Raw genomic sequence first — 16,210 nt, forward strand, 5'->3', positions numbered from 1 at the left:
AGACCATTTGCACCCATTCATGGACTTCATGTTGCCAAACAACATCATGTCACCAGGCCACAACTGTTAGTGGTTGGTTTAAAAAACATTCTGGACAGCCAGAGCAAATGATTTGGCCACCCACATGGTTCAAATGGTTCAAATGGCTCTGAGCACTATGCGACTTAACTTCTGAGGTCATTAGTCGCCTAGAACTTAGAACTAATTAAACCTAACTAACCTAAGGACACCACCCACATCCATGCCCGAGGCAGGATTCGAACCTGCGACCGGAGCGGTCGCTCGGCTCCAGACTGTAGCGCCTAGAGCCGCACGGCCACTCCGACCGGCCACCCACATGGCATTAGACATTTATGGAACATAATTGAGAGGAGAGTTCATGCTGAAAATCCTGTACCGGCAACACTTTCGCAATTATGGTACGCTATAGAGGCTGCATGCCTCGATATTTTTGAGGGGACTTCCAGTGACTTGTCGCGTCCACGCCAAGTCGAGCTGTCGCACTATGCCGGTCAATACGCGGTCCGACACCATTGGGAGATATCCCATTACTTTTGTCAGATCAGTGTATTATATTTATCGTACTGGAACTTAGAATGTGTCCAGGAATTCTGCAGCTATCCGACGTCGAACATACTGAACGTGGAGGGCGGTGTCTTGCTGCATCCCTATCATCCATGTACTGCTAGCCGCGGAGTGCATCCTTCAATGGGCGAAACAGATGAGAGTCGGAAGATGTGAGATCCAGGCTGTAGGGTGGATTGGGAAGAACAGTCCAATGAAGCTTAGTGAGCTCCTCTCTGGTGAGCAGACTTGTGTCAGGCCTTGAGTTGTCATGGAGAAAAGAGAGGTTCCTTTGCATTTTTGTGTCGACGAACGCGCTGAAGTCTCTCATCAATTCCTAAGGGCAGTACAACACACTTCAGAGGTGATCGTTACACCACGAGGGTAATCCTTTTGGAGTCTCAAAAGACCGTCGCTATGACATCAGCGGCTGATGGCGTCACTTTATGGATTGCCGTTTTTCTACCGATTCGAAGTGATGAAACTCTGTTTCATCGCCTGTGACGATGTTCAGCCACGTAACGTGCAAGCAATTCCGCACAGATTGAAACTTCATTATTTAAATGAATGCGTCTGTACTTAAATTTCAGAATGACTGAGAAGATGAAACTTCTGCGTTTTTTGATTCCGAAACAGTTGAGTAAAACTGAACATACTGAACCTACTTTCTCTTTACTTTTTCTTATCATATCAACACTGACCCACAATATTCTAGAGCAACGCAATCTGACTGCTCAAAAAAATTACAACCTGAATTCAAATAATTAATTCAAAGGAATGGCCCTGACTAAAAAGAAATCTTAACAATAACCTATACATTCCATTAAGCACTTACCTCACAAAAATCTTCACTACGTGAACTACTGCAATACAGCGAGCGTCAGTACTGCCAACTAAATAAAACTATTAAACTAACTACTAAAGCCACTAACTACTAATTGGCATGTGGTTAGCAAAGGAAAGATTTTGTTGCAAACCAAATAATGTATTTTTTACCTCAATAATGTGACATCCGGTTCAAACACCAATATACATCGTCATTGACATCCAGTACAAAGATATAAAATCATGAATAATTTTCGATCTCCAAGTCTGGTATTCCAGATCGTTAACCTACGCTAACACTTCAGACCGCTACCCTCCATCAACGCTAACTTATCACATCTAACATCCATCACTGCTGGCTGTTCATCTCCAACTGCCCAACAGTAGTTCCATCACTGCTGGCGACTAACTTCCAACTGCCCAACACTACTGGCGATTAACTCCCAACAAAGAAACCAATCAGTCACAGAGACTCTTACAAAGAAAGAGCAGTCAGCGATCCAATGCAAAGCGCTACACAGCGCTGCCAACACAGAAGCAGCCCACTTACAAGATGGCCCTTCGTTGCTCTTTTCGGTCTTCTGTTAGGCAGCAAGTAACCCAGTCGGCACATACCAGTGAGTATCCCAAGTGACAGGTGAGTGTGCCAGCACTACCAACAGAGATGTTTAGTTGAGGTGCGAGTTGTTTGATTGTGATATGTCGATCACATCGAATGAGAGTGTCCGCACGTACCAACATTGCAGATGGCACAGCTACGAGCAGTCGGCCGGCACAAGGATGATCGGAAAGGTTTGCGCACCGTATGCGATGATGGCAGACGCCTCGCCCACCGACTTACCGTGCTTTTATTCTCTGACAGGTCTCCGCAGACATTCTCCTAACGGCTATGAATATCTGCGTTGCTCTAGTTTTGCGCCAAAAGAATCTCAATGACAGCACCCTGCTGAGAGCGCAGCTTCGTTACAGACGCCATTTTGAAGGGTACTTACAGCACCACCATCTCTCGGAAGCTACGTATAGTGCCACCGTATTGCAGCAGTTTATCTACATCTACATTTATACTCCGCAAGCCACCCAACGGTGTGTGGCAGAGGGCACTTTACGTGCCACTGTCATTACCTCCCTCTTCTGTTCCCGTCGCGTATGGTTCGCGGGAAGAACGACTGCCGGAAAGCCTCCGTGTGCGCTCGAATCTCTCTAATTTTACATTCGTGATCTCCTCGGGAGTTATAAGTACGGGGAAGCAATATATTCGATACCTCATCCAGAAACGCACCCTCTCGAAACCTGGACAGCAAGCTATACCGCGATGCAGAGCGCCTCTCTTGCAGAGTCTGCCATTTGAGTTTGCTAAACATCTCCGTAACGCTATCACGCTTACCAAATAACCCTGTGACGAAATGCGCCGCTCTTCTTTGGATCTTCTCTATCTCCTCTGTCAAAAAATGGTGCAAATGGCTCTGAGCACTATGGGACTTAACATCTATGGTCATCAGTCCCCTAGAACTTAGAACTACTTAAACCTAACTAACCTAAGTATATCACACAACACCCAGCCATCACGAGGCAGAGAAAATCCCTGACCCCGCCGGAAATCGAACCCGGGAACCCGGGCGCGGGAAGCGAGAACGCTACCGCACGACCACGAGCTGTCTCCTCTGTCAACCCGACGTGGTACGGATCCCACACTGATGAGCAATACTCAAGTATAGGTCGAACGAGTGTTTTGTAAGCCACCTCCTTTGTTGATGGACTACGTTTTCTAAGGACTCTCCCAATGAATCTCAACCTGGCACCCGCCTTACCAACGATTAATTTCATGTGATCACTGCGCTTCAAATCGTTCCGCACGCATACTCCCAGATATTTTACAGAAGTAACTGCTACCAGTGTTTGTTCCGCTATCATATAATCATAGAATAAAGGAGCCTTCATTCTATGTATTCGCAATACATTACATTTGTCTATGTTAAGGGTCAAAAATGGTTCAAATGGCTCTGAGCACTGTGGGACTCAACTTAAGAGGTCATCAGTCCCCTAGAACTTAAAACTACTTAAACCTAACTAACCTAAGGACATCACACACATCTATGCCCGAGGCAGGATTCGAGCCTGCGACCGCAGCGGTCTCGCGGTTCCAGACTGTAGCGCCTAGAACCGCACGGCCACTCCGGCCGGCATTAAGGGGCAGTTGCCACTCCCTGCACCAGGTACCTATCCGCTACAGATCTTCCTGCATTTCACTGCAATTTTCTAATGCTGCAACTTCTCTGTATACTACAGCATCATCCGCGAAAAGCGCGCATGGAACTTCCAACGCTATCCACTAGGCCATTTATATATATTGTGAAAAGCAGTGGTCACATAACACTCCCCTGTGGCACGCCAGAGATTACTTTAACGTCTGTAGACGTCTCTCCATTGAGAACAACATGCTGTGTTCTGTTCCGTAAAAACTCTTCAATCCAGCCACACAGCTGGTCTGATATTCCGTAGGCTCTTACTTTGTTTATCAGGCGACAATTCGGAACTATATCGAATGCCTTCCGGAAGTCAAGGAAAATGGAATCTACCTGGGAGCCGGTATCTAATATTTTCTGGGTCTCATGAACAAGTAAAGCGAGTTGGGTCTTATGCGATGGCTGTTTCCGGAATCCATGTTGATTCCTACAGAGTAGATTCTGGGTTGCCAGAAATGAGACGATACGCGAGCGAAAAAACATGTTCTAAAATTCTACAACAGGTAAATGAAGTTATAGGGGCTCAAGCGGGAACATTTCATGATGTCCCACAACAAATTCCGCGTTTTTTCAACCGAAATTGGCCGAGAAAAAGAAGTTACTAAGTGAACGGCCCTCCCTTGTTTTACTGGCGTTGGGTCAGAGGTCAGCGCCGTACTGTGGCTGCGTGTCGCTCGGTTCGACGACAGCCGCTACCTGTGTCGGTGCACCTGTTGCGCGGGCCTCGCCAGGGACGTGTGCGGCGCCTTGAATGGATGCTCCCAACTCTGCGGCAGACGCGGCGGCCGACCTTGACCCCGGTGCGCGGTCCACCTCGCTGCCGGACACGCCCGACTGGAAAGGCCAGGCCACGGCCGCCCCGCCCAGCGGCTTTCACTTTCAGCCCACAAAGAGGCCGCCCCGGCACCGCACTCTGCCTCGGCGGCCTTACACTACAGCCCTGGACCGGTTGCGCAACCCTGCCTGCTCCCGAAACACTCCGCAGTGCGACACTCGCTACGTCTACCTGCGATCCCAGATCTGATTCCCTCTAACCGATTGCCCAATACCGCTGTCGGTTGCTCAAGTAAGACTCAAATATTGGTTTTGGGAATGCGGTTTTCCGCTGCCACATTCCAGCTACCACGGTCGAAGTTGGCTCTACGTAAACGCTCTACCGCGACATTGCTACTTGCTTTTCACAGAGAACGACACCGATAATCCAGCGTTTCGCAACCTTTCGGTATTCGCGACACTATTTTCAGTCATAATTTTCATCAGCCCCTCCCCCTTAACTTATACGATAACAGTGATACACTACTGGCCATTAAAATTGCTACACCACGAAGATGACGTGCTACAGACGCGGAATTTAACCGATATTGAAGATGCTGTGATATGCAAATGATTAGCTTTACACAGCATTCACACAAGGTTGGCGCCGGTGGCGACACCTACAACGTGCTGACATGAGGAAAGTTTCAAACAGATTTCTCATAGACAAACAGCAGTTGACCGGCGTTGCCTGGAGAAACGTTGTTGTGACGCCTCGTGTAAGAAGGAGAAATGCGTACACTCACGTTTCCGGCATTGATAAAGATCGGATTGTAGCCTACCGCGATTGCGGTTTATCGTATCGCGACGTTGCTGCTCGCGTTGGTCGAGATCCAATGACTGTTAGCAGAACGTGGAATCGGTGGGTCCAGGAGGGTAATACGGAACACCGTGTTGGATCCCAACGGCCTCGTATCACTAGCAGTCGAGATGGCAGGCATCTTATCCGCATGGCTGTAACGGATCGTCCAGCCACGTCTCGATCCCTGAGTCAACAGATGGGGACGTTTGCAAGACAACAACCATCTGCACGAACAGTTCGACGACGTTTGCAGCGGCATGGACTATCAACTCGGAGACCATGGCTGCGGTTACCCTTGACGCTGCATCACAGCCAGGTGCGCCTGCGATGGTGTACTCAACGACGAACCTGGGTGCACGAATGGCAAAATGTTATTTTTTGCGATGAATACAGGTTCTGTTTACAGCATCATGATAGTCGCATCCGTGTTTGGCGACATCGCAGAGAACACACATTGGAAGCGTGCATTCGTCATCGCCATACTGGCGTATCAACAACTGTTCAAATGGCTCTGAGCACTATGCGACTTAACTTCTGAGGTCATCAGTCGCCTAGAACTTAGAACTAATTAAACCTAACTAACCTAAGGACATCACACACATCCATGCCCGAGGCAGGATTCGAACCTGCGACCGTAGCGGTCTCGCGGTTCCAGACTGAAGCTCCTAGAACCGCTCGGCCACTCCGGCCGGCGGCGTATCACCTGGCGTGATGGTATGGGGTGCCACTGGTTAAACCTCTCGGTCGCCTCTTGTTCGCATTGACGGCACTTTGAACAGTGGACGTTACATTTCAGGTGTTACGACCCGTGGTTCTACCGTTCATTCGATCCCTGCGAAACCGTGCATTTCAGCAGGATAATGCACGACCGCATGTTGCAGGTCCTGCGCGGGCCTTTCTGGATACAGAAAATGTTCGACTGCTGCCCTGGCCAGCACATTCTCCAGATCTTTCACCAATTGAAAACGTCTGGCCAATGGTGTCCGAGCAACTGTCTCGTCACACTACGCCAGTCACTACTCTTGATGAACTGTGGTATCGTATTGAAGCTGCATGGGCAGCTGTACCTGTACACGCCATCCAAGCTGTGTCTGACTCAATGCCGAGGCGTATCAAGGCCGTTATTACGGCCAGAGGTGTTTGTGCTGGGTACTAATTTCTCAGGATCTGTGCACCCAAATTGCGTGAAAATGTAATCACTTGTCAGTTCTAGTATAACATATTTGTCCAATGAATACCCGTTTATCGGCTGCATTTCTTCTTGGCGTAGCAATTTTAATGACCAAGTAGTGTATATATCTCATAGTCGTGTCTGTTCTTTCGGACATGACCGAAACAACAGATCCCCCCCCCCCCCCCTCATATAAATACGCAGTATATGCGCCATGATGGCTAAAATGATCATTCAGTGCGGAGCACTCTTCGCCCCACCTACATCTACATCTGTATCCATACTCCGCAAGCCGCCTCAGGGTGTGTGGCGGAGGGTACCTTGAGTACCTCTATCGGTTCTCCCTTCTATTCCATTCTCGTATTGTTCGTGGAAAAAAAGATTGTTGGTATGCCTCTGTGTGGGCTCTAATCTCTCTGATTTTATCCTCATGGTTTCTTCGCGAAGTATACGTAGGGGGGAGCAATATACTGCTTGACTCCTCGGTGAAGGTATGTTCCCGAAACTTCAACAAAAGCCCGTACCGAGTTACTGAGCGTCTCTCTTGCAGAGTCTTCCACTGGAGTTTATCTATCATATCCGTAAAACTTTCGCGATTACTAAATGATCCTGTAACGAAGCGCGCTGCTCTCCGTTGGATCTTCCCTATTTCTTCTATCTACCTATCTGGTACGGATCCCACACCGGTGCGCAGTATTGAAGCAGTGGGCGAACAAGTGTACTGAAACCCACTTCCTTTGTTTTCGGAAAGCATTTCCTTAGGATTTTTCCAATCCATCTAAGTCTGGCATCTGCTTTACCGACGATTAATTTTATATGGTCATTCCTCGTCGTGTAACAGAGGACCATAAAAAGCAACGAAGGATCATCTGTGTGCAATTGCTTGCGCGTTACGAGGCTGAGCGTGGTAATTTTTTGCCTAACATCGTCACAGGCAATGAAAAATGGGTCCATTACATCGAATAGGAATAGAAACGGCTATTCATGGAGGGGCGCCACAACATCTCTCACTAGAAGAACAAGTTCAAAGCCGCATACTCAGCCGGAAAAGTCAGGCCGACGGTCGTATAAATCTGAAGTGGTTCAAAAATGGCTCTGAGCACTATGGGACTTAACTTCTAAGGTCATCAGTCCCATCGAACTTAGAACTACTTAAACCTAACTAACCTAAGGACATCGCACACATCCATGCCCGAGGCAGGATTCGAACCTGCGACCATAGCGGTTGCATGGTTCCAGACTGTAGCGCCTAGAACCGCTCTGCCACTATGGCCGGCGAAGTGGTTACTCTGTTTGATGTCCTTCTTGGTTCACGATCAACTCTGAAGTGAATTGTGGTAGTCTCAGAAATTGAAGAAACCATGTCAGCATGTTCATCGCCACAAAAATACAAACGAACTTCTTCTCCTTGACAGTGTAAGGCCTTATACAAGTCTACGCACCAGAGAGGAGTTCACAATACTGTATTGGACTGTTCTTCCTTATCCACCGAGCAGCCCGGACCTGGCACCATTCCACTTCCATATGTTGTGCGCAAGGAAGTATGTACTCCGCGGGAAGCAGTACGTGGATGATGGCGAGGTTATTGATACTGCAACACCTTGGCTCCGAAGTCGATCAGTCGAGTCGTACCATGCGGGGATACAGGACCTCCCAGTAATACGGAGTAACGCTGTCACATTGAACGGAGGTTATGGTGAAAAATAGGATTTTGTAGACAAAAGAGTTGAAAATAATATGGTGTATCAGAATTCGGAATACAACCAACCCGCTTTCAGAAAAAAATGTGTAACATTACTTTTTGAATGCCTCTCGTATAATGAGTACTCTCCAAATTAGCAGTTATGACAGGCAGAGTTGATTGTATTGTGCCCACACACGATTACCTTCATCGTGCTGCTGTGCGCAGGACCGTGACTCGTATGAAAAGACGACCAGGTGCCATTCCTGCGTCCAGAGTTGTCGTCGGGCGCACCTTTGTCGACGCGCCTCTCTTTGCTGCCACGTCTTGGACAGGCTTGCTGACGTTGATGGTGCTGCAGACGTCGCCACAGTGTCCGAGTGGACACTTGTTACAAACAACGCCATTTCCTAATCAGAGTATGTGACGTTTCTGTACGACCCTGCATGGCAGAGCGAACAATGTTTCTGTCCACTCTGGCGCTAGTCGTGTGGGGCTGTTAAGATCCTGCATGGCGTTGAGTACGATCCTCATGAGAGCATCGATTCCATATCTGCGCGACAATCGTGGGATCCGGAACATCGCACAGAACAATAAACTTCGATGTCGATACGCCACGATCCCCCGGCTGTCGAATTCTGATACGTACTGGGAGATTTTCCTCCCTCTTACAAGAGGCATAACGCGCTCTTCTTACATCATTAAAATGCGATTTCTGAAGGAAAAACCAGCTCCATAATCTTTCCTCATTCACCAACATTAGGTGGCGTTTCACCTACTTACTTTTTTATTGTTGCGCTGAAATGATAGTCACTTGAATATCCAACCATAGAGGGTGATTCCGTGATGATGCTAGATGATGCTATAAACTTTCAGGGATGATAGAGGAGGGTAAACTTATCAATTTGGGGGAAGGGACCCTGGTCTGGAAACGAAAGCGAAAATGGTTCTGATACCTCTGACATAGAATACAGGTCATTTCCTTTCCTATCCCACTCACAAATAGAGCGAGGAAAAGACAACTGTCTATAAGCCTCCGTATGAGCCCTAATTTGTCTCGTCATATCTTCGTGCTCCTCACGCGAAATGTTCGTTGGTGGCACTAGAATCGATCTGCAGTTGGTCTCAAATGCCGGCTCTCTAAATTTCCGTTATAGTGCCATCTTCCGCCCTAGGATTCCCATTTGAGTTTCCGAAGGATATCCGTAATGTTCACCTAACTGTGACAAAGCTGTCAGCCCCCTCTGATTAGCTTCGATGTCTTCTTTTAATTCTACCTGGTGGGGGACACAAACGCTCATGCAAGACTCAAGAATGGGTCGTATCAGCGTTTGATGCGTCGTCTGATTTATACGTGAGCTACACTTTCCCAAAAGTCTCCCAGCAAAACGAAACCGAGCAGTCCCCTTTGCTACTACCAACCAGAAGTGCTCATCCCATTTCTTATCATTTTTTATTGTTACGCCTAGATATTTAATTGCTGTAACTGTGCCAATCAGCAGGCTAATAATGCTACACGGGTTGGAACTTAAATAGTGGCTGTTATGGACTGACAAGGCAGCCAGTCCACAGTGACGGGTAGCCGAAAGAAAGGCACGCGTACACACACGCCGACTGGCGTGACTTCTGGAACAGGATAAGTAGTGAATGGTAGCAAGAAAAGTATGCAGCTCCTCGAATACTTATCTTTTAATTCCTCATTGGTTTACAACGTTCTTGATGAGACATTTCATATGATAACTTTCAAACTATGTAAGACTAATGGCGCCTTGCTAGGTCGTAGCCATGGACTTAGCTGAAGGCTATTCTAACTGTCTCTCGGCAAATGAGAGAAAGGCTTCGTAAGTGTAGTCGCTAGCAAAGTCGTCGTACAACTGGGGCGAGTGCTCGTCCGTATCTCGAGACCGGCCTTGTGGTGGCGCTCGGTCTGCGATCACACAGTGGCGACACGCGGGTCCGACATGTACTAAATGGACCGCTGCCGATTTAAGCTACCACCTAGCAAGTGTGGTGTCTGGCGGTGACACCACAGTGGCAACTATTTATCCACAACCGATACAAAAGAGTTACATGTTTGCACCTGTTACTGTCCTTCAAAGTAGTCACCAGCGTTGTGTAGAACCCGTTGCCAGCGATGTGGAAGGTGTAGTATACCGTTAGCAGAGCCTGTTCTGTTGATGGTGCGAATAGAGCCGTCTGCTGCCTGTCGAATCTCTGGAACAGTTCTGGAGCGAATGCCACGAAGTGGTTCCTTCATCTTTGGAATCAAATCAAAGTCACAAGGAGTTAAGTACGGGGAGTATGGTGGATGGTACAGTACTTCCCAGTCCCATCGACCGAACAGAGAAGCCACAACTTGCGCTGCATGCGCCAGCGCATTGTCGTGCAAAATGATGGGTGGGTTGCGAAGAAAGTGTCGCCGCTTCTTTCGCAAAGCTGGTCGCAGGTGATGCTCCAGAAACGAACAGTAATACTGTGCATTGGCGGTCTGCCGTGAGGAAACGTAATGCGTTAGGATAACACCATCACAGTCGTACATGAGAAACATCATAATTTTCACCATACTGGGGCTCGCGGCGACCCATTCGTTGGACTGGCGTTTCAGTTTTGTCTAGTAAGATGTGGCCCACGTCTCATCCCAGTATACGGCGTAAGAAAGCCACTCCTTCGCGCTCATAGTCCTCCAAGTGCGTCTGAGCAGCGTCGTAACGCATCCATTTCTGCATTTCCGTCAAGTCATGCGGAACCCATCGTGATGCAATTTTTCGCCTGCCCCGTCTTTCCTTCAGGATGCGAATCACAGTCGTATGCGCTAATCCGGTTTCGTGGGCGAGCTCACGAATCGTATGGCGTCGATCACTGTCCACTAACGCGGCAACAGCATGCACTTCTTCTTCAGAGACGCTAGGACGACCTCCCGATGCATGTCTGCTACAGTTCGCCGACCGTCGTTGAAGGCTTTTACCCAACGTGCCACTGTTCTGTACGGCAATGCCGATTCCCCGCACGCCTCTTGAAGACCTTGATGACACTGTCGTGCTGTACGACCTCTGGCACATTCAATCTTGATCCAACTCCGTTGTTCCTGTTTCGAAAACATAGTGACACTGTTACGTTAGACCGCTCGCTCACAAGTGACTGTGTTTCCCTCGACTGTGTGACGTGGTACGGGCGAGCCCATTTACTCGGAGGTAAGTTAAGTATGTCAACATCGTGTGCTATCAGCGGCAATAGTAGATTCTATTACATAGTGTCACCACATCAGTGTTGCCGCTGTTTAAGTTCCAACCTACGTATATTTGAATGTCACATGACTCTTTTTCCTACTCATTCGCGTTAACTTACATTTTTCTACATTCATGAGGAATCATTCCTATAGCTTACGTAACATACAGTAAATAACCACACATTCAGTCGAGGCTTGCAGACTAACGCACAGCGCTCGTTGATGCTTCCCCGGGTAGAGGCTGTTGCGTCATTAACAACCAAGATTACTTTCCCTCGGCGCTGGTGTGCGTTGAGTCAGACTCAGTAGGAAATAAATTGTCTGCCCCAATTAAAATCCGAATCATGTAATGGTTTCTCCAAACACTTGTTCCAAGAGGCTCCGAAATTATACGTTATGTATGTTACAGTGGTGCTCAGCTACATTATATTTTAATTGGAAAACTGGGCGGTATTGATGTGAACACAAGATTGAAATTCTGATGCAATATTAAATTCATAAATGATACATAAGAAATAGATTAGGCATGAATTGTTGTGGAACATGCGTAGTTGGGTTAGCAGATGATTATAGTTAGGAACATTACTCACCAGGGAGCTATTGACGGCCGATACTGTTAACCAGAGCGGTTCATCTGCGGTTGCACTGGACGTACGTGTCGTAGGTGGTTGACGCCAGAACGATTTATGGGTAGCAAATGTAATTTGTAGTAATAGTTTGTTGAAAATTAGACGTGGCTTTCATACTGTTTCATTTAAAGCAGTACACATCTTTAAACCTGGCAACACATTTTGGTAGAATCAAGTAATAACAGAGATTGTAAATAACATTATTCTCTTTGTTTCCCTCCCTATGGTTTCTCATAGCTACAAGACGCAAGGCACGCATTTGAGGGAAAGATATGAAGTGAAATAAAAAGATAAATGCATTCATGTTTAATCCGATCTCCAGCGCAACGATACCGGGACGGAACTAACTTACAGATGAAGAATTTCACATGTACGAAACAACAACGCAATTCTGATTGCACCTTCTACTGTGTAGTATACACACTTCTGCTTAGTGAGCGTGTTTCTAAATTGCGGTCAAATGGTTCAAATGGCTCTGAGCACTATGCGACTTAACTTCTGAGGTCATTAGTCGCCTAGAACTTAGAACTAATTAAACCTAACTAACCTAAGGACGTCACACACATCCATGCCCGAGGCAGGATTCGAACCTGCGACCGTAGCGGTCACGCGGTTCCAGACTGAAGCGCCTTGAACCGCACGGCCACACCGGCCGGCAATTGCGGTCAGATGGTAACGTTAGATCGAGAGGTAAGTGATGAAGGTCGCGTTACGAAAGGAATGCTCGCCTACGGTTCTTGATCGGGAGATTAGACGCCAGTTACCTAGGTTCTACTCCAAATTTAATTGCTCCTCGTTGGTGTAATACTTTTAGATGTGAGCGTTATGTCTTTTTGAAACTGAAAGTCTAAGCATTTGCAGAAAACGATTCAATAGTACTTTTAAGAATATTACTTACTATTTACTCACTTGCAGAGCATATGTTAGGGTCGATTACAATACCAGTGTCATCTGCATTGGAAGGTCGTATGAGAAACATATATGAGAAACAGTAATGGACGCAAGATTGAGCACTATAAGTGATTCCTGTTTATCTATCCTAATGGCGGATGAAACATTCGTCACAAGGTCAAGGTGAAGCTTAGAAATGTAGAAGGGATGGAAGCAGATGTTTCTTTTTTATCCACCAGTTAGTATCTGTTTTTGTTCTGTGATAGGATGCCCTTCCGTCACTCTCAAACGTCAGTGAACGGATGGAATGCGAGTGATATATGTCATCTCTCTGTGAACCGTGTGAACTTTATTCTTTGAGTATTTGCAGTTTACCTAATCGTGTGTTACGATGCTGTAGTTGCAGTGGGGGCCCAGCCAGCAATTTGCGCAGCCAAGCACGGAGAAACCACATGCAAGCTTCATTCAGAATACCACGTTTACTAGCCCAGTGGGTGTTAATATGGGTACGAGAACGTCGAGAACCACTTGAGAAAACGTGAACCGTTTGTTATCGGGGCACCGTCCATGGAAGTATCACCGTGTGAAGAATGTTTCTGTGGGTTGAGATGGATCTCCTTATACGTCTTACAGACAAACGACGCATTAACCTACCCTCCTCTCACGTACGTATGTTGTACGTCTGTAGCACCTTCAGCAAAACTGTTCAACATTCAGTCACATATATCCTTTATTAGTAATGAGTAACTGCTATAAAAACTGCCGATGTTCAAGCGACTTCAGAAACGTCATCACGTTACTAACAACGAGCTAACAGGCTGTCTAAATGGGCGGGAAAATAGAAGGAAGTCACTCCCATAAGTGACAGTTTATAAGAATTCATTTTACTTTACCCAACTTTCAAATAAGTATAAAATCTTGCTCATGTTACACAACAGTTACTGACTGTTCGAGATTAATAATGCTGATGTAGGAGTAGAGGAAGTGCCATATCATATTCACAGTACGAAGAAAAAATTTAAGACTGACTCGGCGTTTCAAACATATTGTGTGCCAAAGATTTACATCTGCTTAAGCAAATACAATTTTACACTGACATCGGAAGAAAGGAGACCACTCGTATTGCTGGTTCCCCTCGTTAATAAACGATTTCAATTTAAAGATGTTCCAAAATGAGTAGCTTTGATATTTTGAAAGGGATTGCCGGCCGGAGTGGCTGAGCGTTTCTAGGCGCTACAGTTTGGAACCGCGCGACCGCTACGGTCGCAGGTTCGAATCCTGCCTCGGGCATGGATGTGTGTGATGTCCTTAGGTTAGTTAGGTTTAAGTAGTTCTAAGTTCTAGGGGACTGATGACCTCAGATGTTAAGTCCCATAGTGCTCAGAGCCATTTGAACCATTTTTTTGACAGAAATACCACAGGAGCGACACTGGAACATGGCGTGTTGCCTGTCCTGTAGGCGCTCGTATCTCGATGCTATCCGCAGTCTTCTGACAGGTGATTCATCTTCCGATCGCGTAAATCACATACGAAATTTAGCCGCACGAATGGGAACCTTCACGATGTATATGAAAGGCTCTTCCTCAGGAGAAAATACCAATAAAATATCTCAGTTCCTAAGACGTTAATATCAGAAATAACATGTCCAAATTTCTTTACCACGCAGTGAGGAGGAAAACTTCATCGTTGTCTAACAAAATGCCGTAGTCCTGAACCAAACTGATGAAATGTAAAAATTGTTTTCCTTATTACCAATCTGTTTAAGGAAATAAATGAAAGGAAACTAATTTCGGAAGGAGGTATTATTAAATTTTGTGAGCAAAAGACTATTGACAGGAAATTTCTCCAGTGATTTCGTTTATATTTAAAACGAAAAAATTCAGCGCGACGCACGAAATATTGAAGGACTTAATAAGGCTAAACGAATTTCTGCAAGTTAGCTATCTCTGAAGCTGTCTTCAGGATTATTTGATTCTGAGTCTGCTTAAGTACAGATCTTCTAAGAAAGAAGTATATTTAAGGGATAATCTACACCGTATCCGCTGCTTTACCATCAAAGCCGCAAGTATAAGAACAGCGTATAATAAGTTCCTCCAACATTTTGCGAAGCGTATTGTCAATTGCTGTATGAATTCTACTCAATCTCATTAATATATAAAGCAAACCGCACAGGGAACCAGCGAAACGCTATATGCATTCAAAAATACCTAAGGAACGTTTAAAATTATGTATCTGAAATTGAGAATGTTTTCTATTGTTCAGTTGTGATTAATATTGATGTGGAGACCATAGAAACACTGATAAACACAAATATAAACTTTTCAGTCATTGTAGCACCACCTACTAGTCTTTTTGTCTCTGTTTGGACAGACATAGTAGTCGTGACTTGTTCACATTTGTCTGCAATATTTCACACGTATGCAAAGTAATACAGAAAGATCAGTAAGTAACATGAAGTCGCACTGCAGACTGCTAGTGACATATAGAGCCCTTTTTCATTTCATTGTCGCAACTGGTGTTACCAGTCTCCCCATTCGTGTTGCATTTGAACTCCCATATCATAGAGCCACCATTCGCTATGCATCGTACGCTTGGTTGCCGACTGTGTATGTATATGCAGATGGTAATCTTCCGATTTTTAATGCTCAGTTCTGTACAATATGGTCCGTTACCAGGCATAATGTGGACCGTTCCGTGATATCGATTATAAGCCACCACCGGAAAACCTTCATTGATGTTGGGAAATATTTCGTATACATGTCTCCCCAGCATACTACAAAAGCACTCCGTTTTCAGGCCACAAGTAGCCCATCGGGACCATCCGACCACCGTGTCATCCTCAGCTGAGGATGCAGATAGGAGGGGTGTGTGGTCAGCACACCGCTCTCCCGGTCGTTATGGTGGTTTTCTTTGACCGGAGCCGCTACTATTCCGTCGAGTAAGTCCTCAATTGGCATCATGAGACTGAGTGCACCCAGAAAAATGGTAACAGCGCATGGCGGCCCGGATGGTCGCCCGTCCAAGTGCCGGCCACGCCCGACAGCGCTTAACTTCGGTGATCTGACGGGAACCGGTGTATCCACTGCGGCAAGGTCGTTACCCAGCCTACTACAAATACGTCTATACCACACACGCCAGCGGAGTCTACTGCCGGTACTACTACTGTCATTACACCCCACCTTCCCTCTTACCTTCACACTTCCTGTTCGAGGATGAAGCTTAGGAAGCAGACTCTCAGATTTTTATCTGCAAACCTCTCCGCGGCGCACAATGTCTCTCTCGTAAAGTCTGTGATTCGAGTTTGATGAACATCTCCGCAACCTCCCAGACCTTGCTAAACAAAAGCTTGGCAAAATGCGCTGTTC

General features: G+C 46.4%; 1 pseudogene; it reads right to left on the reverse strand.

Annotated features, from left to right (window-relative positions):
* Window positions 1–15,828: 15,828 nt before the first annotated feature.
* LOC124560950 lies at window positions 15,829–15,946 on the reverse strand (annotated as a pseudogene).
* Window positions 15,947–16,210: the final 264 nt, after the last annotated feature.

Source organism: Schistocerca americana, chromosome 1 (assembly GCF_021461395.2).
Source record: "Schistocerca americana isolate TAMUIC-IGC-003095 chromosome 1, iqSchAmer2.1, whole genome shotgun sequence".
In the NCBI taxonomy this organism is placed as follows: Eukaryota; Metazoa; Arthropoda; class Insecta; order Orthoptera; family Acrididae; genus Schistocerca; species Schistocerca americana.